General features: G+C 32.5%; 1 long non-coding RNA gene across 1 annotated transcript; it reads right to left on the bottom strand.

Moving 5' to 3' along the window:
• Window positions 1-9,785: 9,785 nt before the first annotated feature.
• Window positions 9,786-12,091, bottom strand: LOC119603019. The gene is made up of 2 exons (XR_005231386.1): window positions 11,587-12,091; window positions 9,786-11,433 (listed from the first exon to the last, which is right to left on the bottom strand). It is a non-coding gene; the product is annotated as an uncharacterized LOC119603019 (long non-coding RNA).
• Window positions 12,092-16,328: the final 4,237 nt, after the last annotated feature.

Raw genomic sequence — 16,328 nt, 5'->3', positions numbered from 1 at the left:
TCTACACTTCCAACTTAAAGTTCTATATAGGTTTTTATCGTGCACAAGATCGTCCGATAGCAGTTATACATCAATTTATATATACTTCCATAATAACATTTTTTGTAAAAAAAAAGTTTGTTGTTGTAGTACACACCCTAGAACGATGAAATCCGGAAAAAAATGTATGTCATCCGATTTCTACACTTCCAACTTAAAGTTCTATATAGGTTTTTATCGTGCACAAGATCGTCCGATAGCAGTTATATATCAATTTATATATACTTCCATAATAACATTTTTTGTAAAAAAAAAGTTTGTTGTTGTAGTACACACCCTAGAACGATGAAATCCGGAAAAAAATGTATGTCGTCCGATTTCTACTCTTCCAACTTAAAGTTCTATATAGGTTTTTATCGTGCACAAGATCGTCCGATAGCAGTTATATATCATTTAATATATACGGCCATAGTAACATTTTTTGTAAAAAAAAAGTTTGTTGTTGTAGTACACACCCTAGAACGATGAAATCCGGAAAAAATGTATGCCATCCGATTTCTACACTTCCAACTTAAAGTTCTATATAGGTTTCTATCGTGCACAAGATCGTCCGATAGCACTTATATATCATTTTATATATACGGCTATAGTAACATTTTTTGTAAAAAAAAAGTTTGTTGTTGTAGTACACACCCTAGAACGATGAAATCCGGAAAAAAATGTATGCCATCCGATTTCTACACTTCCAACTTAAAGTTCTATATAGGTTTCTATCGTGCACAAGATCGTCCGATAGCACTTATATATCATTTTATATATACGGCTATAGTAACATTTTTTGTAAAAAAAAAGTTTGTTGTTGTAGTACACACCCTAGAACGATGAAATCCGGAAAAAAATGTATGCCATCCGATTTCTACACTTCCAACTTAAAGTTCTATATAGGTTTTTATCGTGCACAAGATCGTCCGATAGCACTTATATATCATTTTATATATACGGCCATAGTAACATTTTTTGTAAAAAAAAAAGTTTGTTGTTGTAGTACACACCCTAGAACGATGAAATCTGGAAAAAAATGTATGCCATCCGATTTCTACACTTCCAACTTAAAGTTCTATATAGGTTTTTATCGTGCACAAGATCGTCCGATAGCACTTATATATCATTTTATATATACGGCTATAGTAACATTTTTTGTAAAAAAAAAGTTTGTTGTTGTAGTACACGCCCTAGAACGATGAAATCCGGAAAAAAATGTATGCCATTTGATTTCTACACTTCCAACTTAAAGTTCTATATAGGTTTTTATCGTGCACAAGATCGTCCGATAGCACTTATATATCATTTTATATATACAACTATAATAACATTTTTTGTAAAAAAAAAGTTTGTTGTTGTAGTACACACCCTAGAACGATGAAATCTGGAAAAAAATGTATGTCATCCGATTTCTACACTTCCAACTTAAAGTTCTATATAGGTTTTTATCGTGCACAAGATCGTCCGATAGCACTTATATATCATTTTATATATACGGCTATAGTAAAATTTTTTGAATGTTTTTTTATTAAAAGGCATTCTGTAACGATATAATCCCAAATATATTTATATTTTATCAGATTTGTTCCTTTCCACATTTATATACATATTTTAATTGATCAAAAATATTTTTTTTAAAGTAAATCATGAAAATCAATTTTTTTGAATCTTTTCCACGTGCATAAACACATATTGAAAATGTAAATAATGAAAACGAGTTTTTGCGTCTTTTCCACGTGCAGAAACACATATTTGTAAACAAAAATAACTCACCACACCAAAAAAAATGTTTATTTTGATAAAACAGCTGTTACGGTTTGTTTTATTTTTCATCGGGTTGTTTTCTTTATGTGCGTCCCTAATTGTTATTATTGACATTAAAAAGAATGAGCAATTTTCTCAATTTTTCTTTAATTCAAAATTCCATTACAAATGTTAACGGAATTTTGAATCAGTTCGCGTAGCCTAAATAGACTGAAGTCCTTGAATACTCAGTACGACAATGATCGAAAATGTTCGACAATTTGAATTTATATTCAAAATTTTTACATTAAGTAGTCTCATAATAAAGAAATATCTTAATTTGAAGAACCCATCAAATCCAAAAGTGGATGAGAATAAGCGTAGAGAACAAGTTTGGAAAATTGAATACCTCAGTACTTTTTTTTATAGTCCACTTAGTCATAGACTACTATAATCTAGTCTATAGTCTAGTCTATCATCTATTCTACCTTTTTGTAACATATACAATTTAGACAAATAGTCCACATAGTAGTCAATAGACTACTACAGTCTATATTCTAGTATATAGTCTAGTCTATAGACTAGTCTATAGTCTAGTCTATAGTCTAGTCTATAGTCTAGTCTATAGTCTAGTCTATAGTCTAGTCTATAGTCTAGTCTATAGTCTAGTCTATAGTCTAGTCTATAGTCTAGTCTATAGTATAGTCTAGTCTATAGTCTAGTCTAGTATAGTCTATAGTCTAGTCTATAGTCTAGTCTATAGTCTAGTCTATAGTCTAGTCTATAGTCTAGTCTATAGTCTAGTCTATAGTCTAGTCTATAGTCTAGTCTATAGTATAGTCTAGTCTATAGTCTAGTCTATAGTCTAGTCTATAGTAGTCTATAGTCTAGTCTATAGTCTAGTCTATAGTCTAGTCTATAGTCTAGTCTATAGTCTAGTCTATAGTCTAGTCTATAGTCTAGTCTAGTCTATAGTCTAGTCTATAGTCTAGTCTATAGTCTAGTCTATAGTCTAGTCTATAGTCTAGTCTATAGTCTAGTCTATAGTCTAGTCTATAGTCTAGTCTATAGTCTAGTCTATAGTCTAGTCTATAGTCTAGTCTATAGTCTAGTCTATAGTCTAGTCTATAGTCTAGTCTATAGTCTAGTCTATAGTCTAGTCTATAGTCTAGTCTATAGTCTAGTCTATAGTCTAGTCTATAGTCTAGTGTATAGTCTAGTCTAAAAAGTATTTTAAGGTTAATGATCTGTAATTTATTTGTGCAAAAAAGTGCAGAAAGCCAACCATGACAGTCTAGTCTATAGTCTAGTCTATAGTCTAGTCTATAGTCTAGTCTAGTCTAGTCTATAGTCTAGTCTATAGTCTAGTCTATAGTCTAGTCTATAGTCTAGTCTATAGTCTAGTCTATAGTCTAGTCTATAGTCTAGTCTATAGTCTAGTCTATAGTCTAGTCTATAGTCTAGTCTAGTCTAGTCTATAGTCTAGTCTATAGTCTAGTCTATAGTCTAGTCTATAGTCTAGTCTATAGTCTAGTCTATAGTCTAGTCTATAGTCTAGTCTATAGTCTAGTCTATAGTCTAGTCTAGTCTATAGTCTAGTCTATAGTCTAGTCTATAGTCTAGTCTATAGTCTAGTCTATAGTCTAGTCTATAGTCTAGTCTATAGTCTAGTCTATAGTCTAGTCTATAGTCTAGTCTATAGTCTAGTCTATAGTCTAGTCTATAGTCTAGTCTATAGTCTAGTCTATAGTCTAGTCTATAGTCTAGTCTATAGTCTAGTCTATAGTCTAGTCTATAGTCTAGTCTATAGTCTAGTCTATAGTCTAGTCTATAGTTAGTCTATAGTCTAGTCTATAGTCTAGTCTATAGTCTAGTCTATAGTCTAGTCTATAGTCTAGTCTATAGTCTAGTCTATATAGTCTAGTCTAGTCTAGTCTAGTCTAGTCTAGTCTATAGTCTAGTCTATAGTCTAGTCTATAGTCTAGTCTATAGTCTAGTCTATAGTCTAGTCTATAGTCTAGTCTATAGTCTAGTCTATAGTCTAGTCTATAGTCTAGTCTATAGTCTAGTCTATAGTCTAGTCTATAGTCTAGTCTATAGTCTAGTCTATAGTCTAGTCTATAGTCGAGTCTATAGTCTAGTCTATAGTCTAGTCTATAGTCTAGTCTATAGTCTAGTCTATAGTCTAGTCTATAGTCTAGTCTATAGTCTAGTCTATAGTCTTAGTCTATAGTCTAGTCTATAGTCTAGTCTATAGTCTAGTCTATAGTCTAGTCTATAGTCTAGTCTATAGTCTAGTCTATAGTCTAGTCTATAGTCTAGTCTATAGTCTAGTCTATAGTCTAGTCTATAGTCTAGTCTATAGTCTAGTCTATAGTCTAGTCTATAGTCTAGTCTATAGTCTAGTCTATAGTCTAGTCTATAGTCTAGTCTATAGTCTAGTCTATAGTCTAGTCTATAGTCTAGTCTATAGTCTAGTCTATAGTCTAGTCTATAGTCTAGTCTATAGTCTAGTCTATAGTCTAGTCTATAGTCTAGTCTATAGTCTAGTCTATAGTCTAGTCTATAGTCTAGTCTATAGTCTAGTCTATAGTCTAGTCTATAGTCTAGTCTATAGTCTAGTCTATAGTCTAGTCTATAGTCTATAGTCTAGTCATAGTCTAGTCTATAGTCTAGTCTATAGTCTAGTCTATAGTCTAGTCTATAGTCTAGTCTATAGTCTAGTCTATAGTCTAGTCTATAGTCTAGTCTATAGTCTAGTCTATAGTCTAGTCTATAGTCTAGTCTATAGTCTAGTCTATAGTCTAGTCTATAGTCTAGTCTATAGTCTAGTCTATAGTCTAGTCTATAGTCTAGTCTATAGTCTAGTCTATAGTCTAGTCTATAGTCTAGTCTAGTCTATAGTCTAGTCTATAGTCTAGTCTATAGTCTAGTCTATAGTCTAGTCTATAGTCTAGTCTATAGTCTAGTCTATAGTCTAGTCTATAGTCTAGTCTATAGTCTAGTCTATAGTCTAGTCTATAGTCTAGTCTATAGTCTAGTCTATAGTCTAGTCTATAGTCTAGTCTATAGTCTAGTCTATAGTCTAGTCTATAGTCTAGTCTATAGTCTAGTCTATAGTCTAGTCTATAGTCTAGTCTATAGTCTAGTCTATAGTCTAGTCTATAGTCTAGTCTATAGTCTAGTCTATAGTCTAGTCTATAGTCTAGTCTATAGTCTAGTCTATAGTCTAGTCTATAGTCTAGTCTATAGTCTAGTCTATAGTCTAGTCTATAGTCTAGTCTATAGTCTAGTCTATAGTCTAGTCTATAGTCTAGTATAGTCTAGTCTATAGTCTAGTCTATAGTCTAGTCTATAGTCTAGTCTATAGTCTAGTCTATAGTCTAGTCTATAGTCTAGTCTATAGTCTAGTCTATAGTCTAGTCTATAGTCTAGTCTATAGTCTAGTCTATAGTCTAGTCTATAGTCTAGTCTATAGTCTAGTCTATAGTCTAGTCTATAGTCTAGTCTATAGTCTAGTCAATAGTCTAGTCTATAGTCTAGTCTATAGTCTAGTCTATAGTCTAGTCTATAGTCTAGTCTATAGTCTAGTCTATAGTCTAGTCTATAGTCTAGTCTATAGTCTAGTCTATAGTCTAGTCTATAGTCTAGTCTATAGTCTAGTCTATAGTCTAGTCTATAGTCTTGTCTATAGTCTAGTCTATAGTCTAGTCTATAGTCTAGTCTATAGTCTATAGACTATACGTTTTCCATTTGAAATAAAATTCAATTATATGTTTTATTTGTTTTTAAAATTGTTTTTATTATTTATTTTTATTTACTTTTTAAATTTACACTTAATATAATATGGTATTTAAATAAATTTCAAGGCTCCTCCATAGGCAAATTCCTGAAAACCTATAGAAATGGTTTTAAAAAATGAAATAACGTAATTAATAATTCAAAAAATTAGGGATTAAAATAAAACTGTTGACACTCGTCTCATATTGAATGTACTTCAACATGTGCCGGGTTTTCAAGGCACCAGAGCACCTGATGAAGTACAATAGACATGGGACATCATTTTAACTATATATATTTTTTTTTTTAATTTTTATGTTTGTTGTAACATTTTAACACATTTTAACACTGACCTAAACAAATTATTAGATTAAATTAATTTTTGTGTATAATTGTTATGATGACAACGATGGCGAAAGACGATGATTATTTGTATGATAAATGATGATTACTATGATGTCAGTGCCTAAAACTTCGCGCGCTACTTCAGGTACCTGACTGCAGTTTATTAAATATTCAGCCCCGGTCTCTGATTAGCGCGCAGAGTGCTAGACATACTATATATAATAATGTTAAATACATATAAATATATAAATATATTTTTTGTTTAAACAAAAAATAAATTAAAACAATAGCATTAATATGTAATGGCTGATAGATAGATGGATGTCTAGATGGATGGGTGGTTTAATGTTGTTGTTGTTGGATTTTTAACACTTTATACCAAAGAAAAAAAATATGTATTATTGTATAGGTATGTTATTGTGTAGGTATTTATGTATGTGAGGATTTCTTACATTCATTACATTGTATTATTGATGGCTGGCAAATGTCTTCGTCATGAATGCAGTTTTTTTTTTAACCAAATTTATTGTATTCGTTGCTGATTTTAACCGAAAGCATAAGAAGTATATAAGATAGAGTCCGTGAGAGAGGCAGTTAAATAGAGAGTGAGCAAGAGTACCTTAGTCTTTAGGTTTGCCTTGCAAGTTGCAACGTATGACCTTGTGTCCGTAGCATGTAAAAAAAAAGTATTTTAAGGTTAATGATCTGTAATTTATTTGTGCAAAAAAGTGCAGAGAGCCAACCATGACAGTCATTCCTTGTCGGTCGTGTAAGTGAGTGAGTGAGTGAGTGTGTGTATATGCATTTTACCAAAACCGTATGACTAAATTTATTTCTAGCTAAGCTGCTGCTGCTTACTCACCACACTAACTCATATACAGCAATCTAGTATACTAAGTTAGTTAGTATTTGTGTTGTTAAGTTAATGAGAGAGAGAGAGAGAGAGAGAGGAAGAGAGTTTGAGTAAATAAATGAAAGGCTTCAGTTTAATTAAGAGGGTTGCCAAACTCTGCTATATTAGTTTAAAACTTAAGCAGGAACTTGATAAAATTATTATTAAGCTTTTGCTTTAATGATCTTGGGCTATTCATGTGATCTTGTTTTTTTCTTTTCAAATGAGAGAGAAAAGTTTACAGTGTAATGGTGTTAGTAATGAAATAATTGTCAAGATATTATGTGCTCTTTTGCATTTCTTTTTGACTTCCTTTTTTTAAATGTTCCACACCATGGAGTGCTGGAGTATATAGCTAGTCATTGTGGTTGACAATAAATACTCTAACAATCAAGCTTAACATATGTATGTGTATGTGTGTGTGGGTATATATAAAATACACAACTACTACTGCAAAATTACATAAACTTAGTTATCTTTTGTGAATGGTGAGTAATTTTTTTTTAACAAACTCATTGCAAAAAACCAAGGATATGACGTCATTTTGCTAAAAAAATTTTGCAAACTTGCAAAAAAAAAGTTCAAGCAACACCTTTTTTTTGACTTGACGAAAAAAACCTGTATATATACCACTACTATTACCATAAACGTATACATAGATATTGTAAAAATGTAAATTTTTGTTCATGTGTGTATTTCATGTTATGCCAGACCCAGAAATGACCCTGGTTTTTTCTAAATTTGTATAGCTTTAAGTGATATTCATAGCTAATGTAAGGCAAAGGCAAAAAAATGGCAAGGCAGTGATCTTTTCTATATTGTAGCTCTTGCGATTTGTTGTTTGCTTTAGCGAGCTCCCAAAAACCATATGTTCGTTGAATGTATACGAATTTACGATTTTTTTTGTCGTACATTCCTCCTTGCTGCACTCTTGTCGTGCGAATGCTGTAAGATTTTTTTCTTTAAGTTTTTTTTTATTTTTTTGGTTTGGCTTTAAAGGCGAGGTGTGTGCTTTTTTAGCTGCTGTTACCAAGCAGCAGTATGTTTTTTTTTTTTCATTATTATATGTATTTTTTTTTTTTTTAATGAGCGCAGACGGCCTCAAATATTTTTTTTTTTGTATTTTTCTTGTTTTTACAGATAAAGATTCGCATTTGCTCACTCATACCATGAACAAAATACGATACACGTGCCCCACTACATTCAAAAAAAATAAAAAAAAAAATGGCAAACATTTGCACTAACTGCGGCTGTTTGTTAGATATCTTTTAAATGTCTTTGAACGAACGTTTCCATACACTAGTTGCTCTCCTAAACTATAAAAATTAGTCATTAGTTTTAAACAGCATTTTAGCTTTTTAGAAAGTAAACTAAATTAACGAAATTGTTTTTTTTTTTTTTTTTTTTTTTGCTTTACATGATCCAAAACCGCTCAACAACCACTTGTTTGTTATGCTTAGCTTAGAAATTGGCCGGCCATTCTATTACTTTTAGCTTTTATAAGCTTATTTTTTAAATTGCCTTTCAAAATTTCAAAAGAAAACTTGAAATGATCATTTTCAATCTATCTCTCTCTCTCTTTAAATAACAAAAAAAAAAAAAAATGAGAGTTTTTTTGTAATAAATTTTGCAAAAAACCAAAAAACTTATTTAAATCTTTTTTTCTATATAATTTTCTAAAAAAACTCAAGTGTTTTACTTTTTTTTTTGTATAAAAAAAAATCTAGTGAACATATGAATGTTGTATGTTTATATGTACATATGTTGATGTAGGAAAAAAAAAAGCAATGCGATGATTCTTCGTAGCTTGACTGGGTGGGGCACTCGGGACAAATATAACCTCACTTAACTGGTATCGAAAATAAGTTATGTTTTTTCTCATAACTTCTTATACTTAAAAATATATATATATTCAAAGTAGTTTAATAGTTTCGTTATTTTTCAATTTTCATTTAAATTTTTATTAATTTTTGCACAATTCTTTTTTTTTTTATTTGCAGGGTTGTATATGTGTATGAAAGAATGAATGATTGAGCGAATGAGTGTTGGTGTGAATAACAAACTTACCGGCAAAACCTTAAACGTTTAAGATCAGTCAGTACAAATACCAATAAAGTAATAAGAAATAAAAAGAAAAAAAAAAACTTAAAACACGCTCACATTGTCAACCAACCCAGACATTCAGCCATATGATTAGCTGTCTCTTGACTGGTACTGCGGTATTCGCGAGAATTCAAGCACAACCGCATGAAAAATTTTTTTTTTTTCGCTGAACATGATGATAAAAAGCAAAAAAAAAAGAAATACGAAAATGCCGGTCGTTTTTGTTTCAATTTATTCTTTACTTTGTTCAGTTTCGTGAGAAAACACGACAACGAACACAATAACGACAACGAATGTTGTACATATGTTTTCAGCGAATGCTTTAATTGTGGGGGAATTTGCACACCCCACAATTGGGCGAATTGTTATAAAGAATAAATATGCAATAGAGACCAACAAAGGTTTTTGCAAAATATTTGCAGAAATTGTTAATATAAAAACTTTATTACATGGCCTCCCTAATGATTTTTAGCCGTATTCCCCCACTTGCTCGCTCGCTCGTTCGCTCTCTCACACTCTCTAAAACAACATGCAATTCTTTTATTGTCTGTGTCTGTCTCCTCATATCTTCTTTGTATGAGTATTTGTAGCCGGCATTTTTGTGTGGTTTCTTTTCTTGCGTTTTTTTTTTTCCCTTAATATACTACAACGAAGGCGAATGTCTATAAAGTTTGTATAGGTCTATGAGTTGTATGCCGCGGTACGTTGGTATACGTGATTTGAAGATGACGTGTGTTATACGAACGAGTATGATCTAAACTTACAATTATTCAACAAGACTTTCAAGTTTTATATACTGCTTGGTTTTGTCGTTTCTCTCGTCCTCTGCTTCCTTCATCTCCTTCTTCTTGCTCTGTTTCCGTCGTAAAAGTCCCAAAAAATGTGCATTTTGTTTGCCAAATTTTTTTGGTTTTATACACATGTCTAGCAACTACATTGTATAGAAATTTCTTATATTTTATATTTATTTATTATTTAAATTTTTTTTTTTTCGTTTTTAATTTTGCCATGAGTTTAACGCATGATTTTTTTCTCCCCGAATTCTTTGTACAAAAAACATAACGCATATTTGCGTCATTTAAATAATTTATTTAAATTTTTTCAATACGCCAAACAAAAATTTAAAAAAAAAAAACGTTCAATTTCAATAGAATTGTAGCTGAGAAATTTTGAAAAGTTTTTTTTTCTTGTTTGTTAATATCGCTGGTGATGATGAGAGCATAAAATTAAGCTAAAAATAACTTGTTTGTATTGTTTTCTTGATATTTTTGATTATCGGGAAAATTCCATGGCATTCATTTATTTGTCTGGAGGAGTAGAGTAGAGTAGCAAGAAGAATAGCAATGTCATCATCATCATCACCATCATCGCCAACAACATGTCAAATATACTTTCTCAATTTACATAAAAATGAGGAATACTTTGGAAAAATTATATTTCGCATACATTTGCAATTAATTAATTTACATATGAGTTTTAATTTTATTAGTTTTTATTCGTATTTTGTCTATACTTTTCTCAATTCTCTCAGTTTTAGATTCGCTTAAATAAATGCCGGGCTTGAATTTCACAATTTATTGCGTTTTGGTTAACTAAACTAACAACAACAACAACAGCAGCAGCACACAACAACGTTTTTGTATTACAATTCTGTTTTTTTCTTAGCAAAAGTTTGCCTCACCATGCGTCACCTCCATCTGTCCGTCCGCATACAACTTTGAAAAAAAAAAAGTTCGCACTCACAGTTACACAAACACACTCTCAAGCACTATGGTTTGGTGACGGTAACAGTCAGTTGTAGTAGTTATACATGTGTTTTTTTTTTAATATTTATTTCTCTCTTTGTTCTGTTTCTTTTTATTTTTTCCCGTTTTTTTGTCAGTTTATTTTATTAACAAATGTTCTTTTTTATTCTTTAATTTCAGAAATTTCACTTGGGTTATAAATTTTTGTTCTCAATAAAAGGTTTTCTTAAGTTAATTCTTCGTTTTTTTTTTGTTCTTTGTTAATTATTTAAACAACGACACAACACACAAATGTTATTTGTATTTATAAAGTATTAAGTGTAAGAAAATAATTTTTATATTTTTCAATTTATTTGACTTAAGCACGGAAAGAGTTTCTTTTTAGCAAACCGTTCGGACCGGCTGTTGGCGATCAAATGAGTGGTATTCAATGTCGTCGTTCAATCAAAAGCCAAAAGTTTGCAAAACACATTTTGCTTTTGCTGCTGATTGCTGACTGCCTTGCTGGCTGCCTGCCTGGTGGCTCGTTAGCTTCTGGCTGGTCGACTGACTGCTTTCTTGCTGGTTTGATTCGTATATAAAATTTGTTCGTTGATTTCGGTTTATTCCATGTGTGTCTCTATGTTCTATCTGGTGGCGGTGCTGTTGTCGTAGTCGTTGTTGCTGTTGTTTTTGTTCTGCACTGCTGCTGCTGTTTGTTTGAGATGTTGTTGTTGTCGTTGCTGTGTTTGTTGGCTCATTGCTGTTGTTGTTGCTCTTGTTGCTGTGTCTGTGCGAGAAGATGGAGACCAGACCAGACATTGCCTATAGTGAAATACAAAGGCGAACATGTACTACTTCTCGCATACACCAAAAAAAAAAAACGAAAACAAAAACAAAAAAAGCAAAATCATACAACAAACATTTGTTGGTGGGATTTTTGTTGGTGTTGCTGCTGTTGTTGTTTGCTGTACTCACCCGTAGTCGCGACGAGACTATAACCGAGTGTGTGAGTTTATTATTTCTTTGTTAGGAACAATCTTTCATACATATGTACCTACACAATGCATACTCATGTGTATCTATGAATATAGCAAAGTGCAAGGTATCCATCCATCCAACCAACCAACCGAACAATCATTCGTCCATCTATCTATACAGTTCATAAGGTTATATTCACATGCTCCTTGTTACCTTCATTCATTAACCGATTTTAAAATTATTTATAATTTGTATTTCAAAAATTCGTTAATCGTATAAATTATCTTGAATATAAAAGGTGTGTATACGTTACGATCCATTATTGAAGAGTATATAGTTTCTTGATACAAGAAAAAAAAATTCCCATTTCTTGACTGGTGTAGTTCAAGAGTGACTAAAATTTATGCAACACACCAGCTCAAACCCAGACCTACAACTACGACAGAAAGCTTACCGTATGATTTTTTTTCTGCAACCGCTTGTCCTTTCAACCCCCTCTTTCCATGATACACACAATATACAAACGCCGGTTATCAACATATTTATGTTACTCTACATACAGATAGATAGACAGACGTTTGTACATACGATTGTATGTCTGGCTGACTGACTGTTAAAACCAATTCTCTCTCATTTTCTTTTTATTTCTATGTGTTTTTGCCGAAAATGCAGACATTCAAGTTTCCAAGTTTTTCAAACATTTTCCCTAAACTCAGTTAGCAAGTTCTCCCTGTAAGTACTAGATATTAAATTTGTTGCAATTCAGTGTTGCTATGTTGGCAATATTTTATATCAGGGGGGCGTTAAACTTGGGAAAAGTAAAATAAAAACATTAATTCTACTTAAATGGTATTGTTCCAATGTTATAATGATAATCTCAGTCACATTTATTCTTAAACTAGTTGGTTCGATTCCATTCTGAGGCTGTGAATCCATGAAGAATCGGAGTAAAGTTGGCCCGACAATTAAGTGTATTTTAAAAAGGATATCCAGGAATATCTTTAACTTTAGCAAACTGATAAAACTCATAATATATATCAAGAACTTTCCGGACGATGCTCGGGAGATATTCCAATCTCAGTCAAGAGACCAAACTTTCAGTCGCAATATTCCGAAGTTATTTTCAGACACCTTTTAAATTTCTTATCTCAAGAATAGCTGACCAAACATCTTCTGTGTCGGAACAATGGTCGGGAAAGAATCCAACTTTAGTCAACTGACCAAACGTTCGGTTTCAGTATTCCGAAGATATTTTCAGAAACAAGAAACATAACTTGCCTATCTAACGATCAAACGTTCGGTCACAGTATTTTGAAGATATTTTCAGACACCTTGTGACAATCTTATCTCAAAGCAGCAAAGCCGACCAATCCTCTTCTATATCGAAACAAGGCCTCTTTGGTGATGTCCCTAGAACTACCGGCTTGAGTTTTTACTATCCTGTTTCTTTTTAATTTTCCATTTATCGCTACCTCTTAACGAATAGAATCACAATGGAATAGCAGACCAATTCATTTCTAGAATAAGAACAAAGATTTTTTTGTCCAGGTTCCAATATCGTGAAAACTTGTTCACGAAATTCTTTAACTCAACTAAAAACGAACTGATAAAGCTCATCACATATTTGAAGAATTTGCCGAACAATGCTCGGGAGAGACTTCTTAGTCAACAGACCAAACTTCCGATCTCAATATTCCCTTATTTTCATGAACCTTGTAACGACGTTATCTCGATCTTCTCCTCTTCTATGTTAGAATAATGCTCGGGAGAGGCTCCAACTTTAGTCAACTGACCAAAATTTCGTCAACAGACCAAACTTCCGATCTCAATATTTCCTTAGTTTTATAAACCTTGTAACGACGTTATCTCGAACTTCTCCTCTTCTATGTTAGAACAATGCTCGGGATAGGCTCCAACTTTAGTCAACTGACCAAAATTTCGGTCTCAGTATTCCGAAGATATTTTCAGAAACCTTGTGACGATATTATCTTAGCGAAGGGAAACATTATAGACCATTATATCCATTATCATGTGTGCACAAGGCTTCTTTGTTAGTGTCTGCAAAACTATCGGCTTGAGCTTTGACGATCTTTTTTCTATTTCTCTATTTGTCCCAGATTCTTAACGAAAAGAATGACGATCATGTTTCTACTTCTCCATTTATCCCTGTCTTTTAACGAACACAATCATACTGGAATAGCAGATCAATCCTTTTCTAGATTAAATAGGAATAAGGTTTCTTTATTGATGCCCCGAAATTGTGAAACCTTGACAAAGAATTTCTTTAATCTTACCGATTAAAACAGCTAACAATGTTCTACTAGACATCTAGTTTTAAATAAAGATCAAAACCAGATCCATTAAAACTATTAACCCTAAGAAATAACTCTGAATCGATTTTTTTCCGCAAAAAGAAAACGTTTGGCAAGAATGGAACAACTACATATAGATTATATTCTTCTGCCAATTGCATATATTCTCCGGAAGCAGAGTAGTAGCCACTTAGGTCCATTAGTTGTTAAATATGCAATATAATATAGATTATAAATTACATATAACCGGAAATGACTGTAGATGACTTCACTAAAAGCAAATGATTTAAATTATGACAAATATTCCTGGTTAAAATGTTATCAAAGTCCAAATTTCCAAAATGATATACAAATTCGTATAGTTGTATGCGTTTCCGCATTTAATTTTCTATACAAAATTCCTTATCGTTGAACCTTTTCTTAATAAATTTTATTATCATATATGGTAACTCTCCAAATTTTTATTGTTATTGTTGTTCATAACCCTCTCTCTTGAACTATGTTGGTATAAATGTATACATGTATGTGCATAATTCAACTGTCGGCAATGATATATAGAAATGGCGCAGTAAAGAGATAAAGCTTCTTGCATATGGTTTTTGGCAACAACAACAGCAATAACAACAAGAACAATAGGAAAAACTTGCGATTGACAAAAAGTTCGAAAGAAGGAGTTTGAAGTTAGTAGTTTTCACTGTCTAGTAGGTAGTAGAGAATGACTGACTGATATCATATATGTATATGGTTCCTAGTACTTTATATTATGGATTCGTGTGTCATCGTTCAAGTATTAAGATGGACGGACAAACGAACAGAGACAGGCATTTATACGTAGTACGTGTATGCATTTTGGGATTTATTATGGCAAAATGGAGAGAGTGAGAGAGTATAAACGTAGAGAGCCAGTATATAACAGCCTTAACAAAGTGATGACTCCAATATAATTTCGCGATTGTCGGCAGAATAAACGTTTATGTACTTACATACAGTTGCTAAGATAAGTATGCGAACAGTTTTATGTTTTTTAAGCTATGGAATGAATTAATGAATAAGATTCCTGAAAACTAAGGTCAAAATAGTTTTTGATATACATATGTAGGTACAACTCAACAACTGGACCGTAGGCATTGGCCTAGTTGTGAATTCAAACAAGACAGAACTAGTGCTATTCACAACTACAGGACTAAAAATCCAAGTTTCAAGACCCTGAACTGCCAACACAGGGTTAAGAAAGCTTACTATACCTGTCGTAAGATAATCAGGATCATTTGGCAACTTAATACTGACGTACATAGTTAAATGGATATACACAGAAATTCATTCCAACTATATTACCGAAAACATGGACTTTGATAGTGTTCTGAGTTGGAGAACCATCCACGATTAATATAAAATCCGAAATTATACAAATGTGGGATATGTTCACCAATCGGTGTTCTGGATGGGATCTGTTTTGGATATCATCAACGTTCTTTGAGTTTTTATCTTCTGGTTGGACAGTTCATGAATGATCTATCAAGGCTATGTCGTCTGTCTAACATCATCCTAGTTTAGGTCTCTACCCATAAAGGCCTACTATGGTAATGAATAGGACAAGTTATCGAGAATGGGATTTGTTTTGCATATCTCCAATTCTCTTTCTGCCGCAATTCTGTTGTGGTGGTATCTTCAGATTCTTCCTTGAAAGTGCGGAACATTGAGGTTATTGGCAGCAATAACTGAGGATTGCCTCAATAACATATCATTCTTCATAGTTCTATATCGTTTTCCAATCGGAGTGCCAAATGGAATTTGTTTTGGATATCTCCGATGCTCTTTCAGTCTTTATCTCCTGGTTGGGCAGTGCATGAATGATCTATCAAGGTTGTCTTGTCTGACTAATATCATCCTAGTTTAGGTTCCTGCTCATAAAGACTACTATGGTAATGAACAGGCAGACGATATATCGAGAACGGGATCTGTTTTGGATAATGCTTAGCCGCTTCGTTAAGGTATATTAAAAGTGGTCTTCAGGTTCTTTCTTTAAAATACGGGTCATTGAGGTTATTGGTGTTATAACTGGACACTAAACATTGCCTCAATAACTTATCATTTCTCATATCGTTCACTAATCGGAGTTCCGAATGGGAACGCTCTTTCGGTCGCAACTCTTTCATCAAAAGGCGGGCATATTGAGTTTATTGGCAGTAATAATTGGACACTGGACATTGCCTCAATAATTTATCATTATTCATGAAATGCGCTGAATCCGAGCTTAAGAACACGATATCTTAAAAACTTCGGTCAGATTCGGCGCAATTTAATACTTTAGAAAAGTATTAACATGGATGAACATGACTTAGGCTATTGCGCAGCATTCATGAGATTATCGCTCGATGGAATTTAAAAACGTTGGTGTCCTCTTGTACACTTCTGGAATTTTACTTA

This window comes from Lucilia sericata, unplaced genomic scaffold (genome assembly GCF_015586225.1).
Source record: "Lucilia sericata isolate MDLA Ls3-8-SP2 unplaced genomic scaffold, ASM1558622v1 Contig000270F_arrow, whole genome shotgun sequence".
NCBI lineage: Eukaryota > Metazoa > Arthropoda > Insecta > Diptera > Calliphoridae > Lucilia > Lucilia sericata.
The sequence above is the reverse complement of the archived record's forward strand: the minus strand, read 5'-3'. Positions and strand labels throughout refer to the sequence as shown.